Here is a 6,000-nt window from a genome sequence, read left to right on the forward strand (position 1 = left end):
CTTAGAACACAATCAACGTGAAAAGCTAATTAAACTTTATCTTCGTGGTAAATATTGATTTTGAGCTTTATTTATCGGATCACACTGTGGTAGTATTGTAGTTGAAGAATTTGTATTATAAAATTACGCACCAGTACAAAAAATTTTGACTAAGAAGTAACATCCTCATCCTCGTTGTGTCTAGTGCAGTGTAGTGTATACATAAAACATAATATATACATGAAGATAGCTCTTAGAATTACATTAAATTGAGCCATGATGACATATCACTTTAAGTTCATTTGCATTTTTATTTTCGGTAAATCCCAATTTATTTTTAAATATCTATGTTGATGGTATAAGTATATGTGATGTGCAGAAACAAAACGGCAAGCGTTATTTTACTTTCATTAATTTTAACAAATAGTTTGTTGTATAAGAGAATAGTAATAAGTTCATCGTTTTTCTTGTCGCCGTCGTTGTTCTTGTTGACAACAGACCAGAATTTTTCTGATGCTACCGCATGTTATTTTCATACAGTATAATGGTTAAGATTATTATTTATGTAAATCACAAAATGTGAGTGCTAAAATATCATTAGCATAATATCACTGCTGATAAATTTTCGAAAACATTTTCTTAAATAAACGTTGATATGTAATTGAAATGTAGCAATGCCAAGCTTTCAAAGCAGCAAAGCTCTAGTTATCGAAACCTAGCAATTGTTTTATTCGTCTCAAGTATTTATAATGTATGAATTTTAAATCAACATTTGCAGGTGGTAGTGGTATACTTAGCTTTTCTTTATCTTTTACGTTGCAACCGGGGATGAAATAAATTCAAATGAATTTTAATAATGGTTGCACAGTAGTAAGCACTGCAGCCTTGTTACTGCCACAATTATAGCCATTCACATTACGAGAAAAAAGAAGAATTTAAACTGATAACACTAAAAATAATTTGGATATCTGCGTTTCACTGATATAAATCCTTGAAACAATATTTGATGTCCTTGTTCCAACAAAATATTTTGATATATATATTTGGAATAACTAGTAGACCGCCCGCTGCGGTATTCCCCTGAAACGTTAATACCAGTATTAACTAGAAAAGGTCTACGAATTATAGTGAAGTCGAACCTGTATTTATACCTCTCGACGTCATCGTTTTCGCAACGTAAAATCATAATTTAATTCAATTCTGACAATGAACGCACAAAATCTCCACACGACGATTACAACGCATAGAACCAGAGATATCGGCCCATCAGTTCGACTGTTACAAGTAAATGTGGAAGGCATATGTATGAGTAAAAGCGACTTCCTTTCACGCCTGGCAACAAGTCATAAGGTGGACCTGATAGCAGTACAAGAATCGCACACGGCTGATGAACTACAACTGGCACGGAGAGGAACCATTAAAGGCTTTGTCATCGCCGGAGCTACGTACCACGGTAGTTATGGAAATGTGACTTATGTTAGAGAAAATATCGACAACTGGCTGCACGTGAACAGTACCATTTGCAACGACATTCACATAGTTACCGTCAAACTGAATGATTTAACTGTCGTCAATGTATATAAACCTCCTAGGATCGAATGGCCAGACACGGTACTCCCAGACATGACCCACAACACAATTTTCATCGGGGACTTCAACAGTCACCACACTGCCTGGGGCTACAACAACGTGAATAATGACGGTGAGAAACTAATTAACTGGATGGATCAGCGTAACTTGTTCCTGGTATACGATGCGAAAGACCGTAGGACGTTCAGATCGGCCCGATGGAACCAAGACTACAATCCGGACCTTTGTTTCACAACGAAAAATTCAGACGATCAAACTCCACATATTAACAGAAAGGTGCTCGAAGGTTTTCCGCGAAGTCAACACAGGCCTGTTATCATCACGTGCGGTATTCAAATTCCTATCATTGAGTCAATCCCCAAAGCCCGTTGGAACTTCAGAAAGGCGGACTGGAAAACGTTCGCGAAAAATTTAGACTCCAATGTGAGGTGGATAGCACCAAAAACTGAAAACTACAGCAGATTTCTTAACGTCGTCAAGAGCACGGCTAAAAAGAGCATTCCGCGCGGATTTAGGAGAGAATATATCCCATGCTGGACCCAAGAAAGTACTCGGCTGTATGAAGAATTCGAAGCGAGTGGTGACACAGAAGTTGCTGCAGAGCTCCTCGATTCACTAGACAATGCCAGGAAACAGCGGTGGATAGAATCGGTCGAGAACATGGATTTTAAAAAATCTAGCAGGAAAGCCTGGTCTCTTTTGAGGAAAATCGGCGCCAGCGCAACTCCGAATGGACATAAACCGAATATAAATCCGAACCGCATCGCCAACCGAATAATGAATCTCTCCAGGCCTGCAATTGACAAGAATTTAAAAAACAAAATTAGGAAGCAGCTCAAAGTACTAATGTCCAATGCAACAGTAAGAAACGAACTAAGCAGACGATTTAGCACCGATGAGATAAATTCGGTCCTTTCCCACATCAGCAACGGTAAAGCAGCTGGTCCGGACGAGATGTTTCCTGAATTCTTAATCAACTGTGGACCGAACACAAAGTTGTGGCTGGCCCGTTTTTACACCGACATTCTTAACAAAGGAAGAATACCTAAAGAACTTAGGAAGACAAGAGTCATCGCTTTGTTAAAGCCTGGAAAAAAGGACGACAAGGTTGAAAACTTCCGCCCCATTGCACTACTCAGCGTATGCTACAAATTCCTGGAAAGACTCATTTATAATAGAATATTGCCAATAATAGACGAAGTCATCCCGGTTGGACAGGCTGGATTCAGGCCGAACAGGAGTTGTTGTGATCAGGTGTTGGCACTAACAACCCATATCGAAACGGGATTCGAAAAAGGACTGAAAACAGCCGTGGTGTACATAGATCTTACAGCAGCATATGATTCGGTTTGGAGAGTGGGGCTTATGTTCAAACTCGCCCAAATCATTCCTTGTACATCGCTCTTACGACTGATAAACGACATGCTGTGTAACCGACAACTGACGGTGTATATTAACAATGAGAAGAGTCGTACGATAATGTTGAACAATGCCTTGCCACAAGGATCTGCTCTCGCTCCGATTTTTTTCAACGTGTACACAAGTGATATTCCAACGACAGTCTCACGTAAATTCGGCTACGCGGACGACAATGCGATTGCATTCCAAGGAAAAACCTTCAACGAATGCGAGAATGTACTCACGAATGACCTCATAATCCTCGAAAAGTATTTCAAGACGTGGGGGCTTACTCCGAATCCAGACAAAACCGAATGCACCGCTTATCACCTGGTAAATCAATTAGCAAATTATAAGCTACAGATCCAGTTTTGCGGCAGGCTCATCGAAAATAACGCTCATCCGAAATATCTTGGTATTCCACTCGACAGATCACTTACGTACAAAGAGAGTCTGAAACGATTGGCGGCGAAGGTCAAGACTCGCAATAACATTTTGATGAGACTCAGTGGAACTACATGGGGTGCTGACACAACAACTCTCCGAACGTCAGCACTGGCATTAGTCTACTCAGCAGCGGAATACTGCTCACCTGTATGGCTGAACAGCGCCCACACTAAACTGGTAGATACGGAACTGAACAGGACGATGCGGATGATTTCTGGAACGATACAGTCAACTCCAACAAACTGGTTACCTACACTGTGCAATATAGCCCCGCCCCATCTACGTAGACAAGCGGCACTAATGAGAGAGCATCGGAAGTACTCTAGCAACCCTGAGCTTCCCATCAATAACGATATCGGTCACGATCTGAGATTATCCTCGAGAAAGCCAGCATGGAAATCCGCAGATAATTTGCACATTGCGAACTACAATGTTACCGATAGTTGGAACTACGAATGGGAACAAAACAATCCGGACCGTAATAACTTAATTGACCGAGCATCAAACAAACCTCCGGGTTTCGAACTCCCTCGAAAACTATGGGTCAAATTAAACCGTCTCCGGACTGGACACGGCAGATCTGGTCAATTTTTGCACCACTGGGGTGCTAATGACGACCCGGCTTGTGATTGCGGCCATCCAGTACAGTCCATCCAACACATAGTCGAGGACTGTAGCCTGAGAGCATTCAATGGCGGGTTTAAAGACATTCACGAAGTTACACCTGCAGCAATCAGATGGATGGAATGCTTGGACATTGCTATTTAGTCGAACCGAATTATTTTATTTTTTTTTAACTGTGAAAACTTTGTAAATAATCACATACGATAAATAAATAAATAAATTTTGATATTCTGGCAAATTATATTCCAAAGAACAAATTTTGATTTCACAAAATTTGATATTGTCGAAATAGAAATTTCAAAACAAAGAAATGAAAAGTGAAATTACTAATCCCTAAAATTACGGAATAGTTATTGGTTTTCATGAGGAGAGAATAGAAAATTCCAACAAAAGTTTCCGACAAGAGCAAAGCGACGGTGCTTATCTATTTTTCGATGTCTTTTTGTTCGTGCGAAAATTATGAAAAACCAAATTACAAAAGAATGACGATCTTTAGTCATTTAAGAGAGTTTCATAATTCAGATGGAAAAATGTTTATTTTCCACCGCTCTTCTTTTCTGAATTGTCGAATTTATATATTTAGAGGAAAACATTTAGGACAAAATAAGAATTTTTAGAGAATTTTCGAATAAAAATTACAATTAAGACGAATCGACACATGGCTAAATTGTTGCCTACATTTCCGGGCAAAATTATTATTATTATGATGATAATTTTGGACTCGCATCCTTTTTGGAAAAAGTACGACCATCGTTTGGTATTAAAATGTGTTAGCTTTCACTAAAAATTTAAATGTTTATGGTGATGATCCGAGAAAGCTTAAAATATGTGTTAATTTTCGCGAAACATTGAGTTTTCTCAGACTGAGGTTACATCACCACAAACATTTAAATTTTAACTGAAACCTAACACATTTTAACACCAAACGATGGTCGTACTTTTTCCAAAAAGAATACGAATCCAAAATTATCATCAAAATAATAATAATTTTGCCCGGAAATGTAGGCAACAATTTAGCCATGTGTCGATTCGTCTTAAGGTAAAAGCAAAATAAAATGATCGTGTCAGTTTTTTGACAATTGAAATTCAATTGTCAAAAACCAGAATCGATCATTTTATTTAAAGATTTGGATGTGCAGAACTAGCACCAGCTGATCTACTAACACACATTTCTTGTATAATAAACAATCGAAACACATGCTTAACAAACAGTGTGTTTACTTCAATCATACGTGTTATGTGCGCGCATAGATGAAGTTAACGTAGATATGCACTGTGTGTAGGTTGTCTTTGAATTGTTTACAATACAAAGTGTTTTTGTTTGTACACCAAATGGTGATTTTCAACTGGTGCTTATTCTGCACGGCCAAATCTTTTAATAATTGTAATAAATAGTAGGGAAAAAAGAAGAAAATTTTCTTCATCCGAGGCGAGCCGAGCAAGCGAGTTAAGGCCAGGTTAAGACGCCTTACATGTAAACATTTGCGATAGTAAACCGGCCTAATCTGGCCTTAAATAAACAACTTTTAATTTTTATCCCGAGTTATGTATTGGATTTTACACGCTAAAATAATGCTAAAAACATGAAAACGCATGGACATGGATCATGTAAAATAGGTATTTGTGTATCTGTTTTGTACGATTGATTTTAGGCAATTTCGCAAGTTTTTCATCCGAAAATGCCTAAAATCAATCGTCCAAAACCGATACTAAAATAAAATTTCATGTCGAAAACCTGAGAAAAATCTCAAAACTCACTCATTTTTTGCCCCGACAAAAAAAATTGATAGTCCTAGCATATAGTATTTTATCTTTTACACAATCACTTGTCTAGAAAATACGATACGATTTTCTCTTTGGAGGGTTGTATTTCAGTTGTGAATTTGTTTTTCGTAACGTCTGACCCTTCATTCACGCAAAATAACCGAAAAAATCTATTACAATAAAAATAAACGTCTCTAA

This window comes from Bradysia coprophila, chromosome III (genome assembly GCF_014529535.1).
Source record: "Bradysia coprophila strain Holo2 chromosome III, BU_Bcop_v1, whole genome shotgun sequence".
In the NCBI taxonomy this organism is placed as follows: domain Eukaryota; kingdom Metazoa; phylum Arthropoda; class Insecta; order Diptera; family Sciaridae; genus Bradysia; species Bradysia coprophila.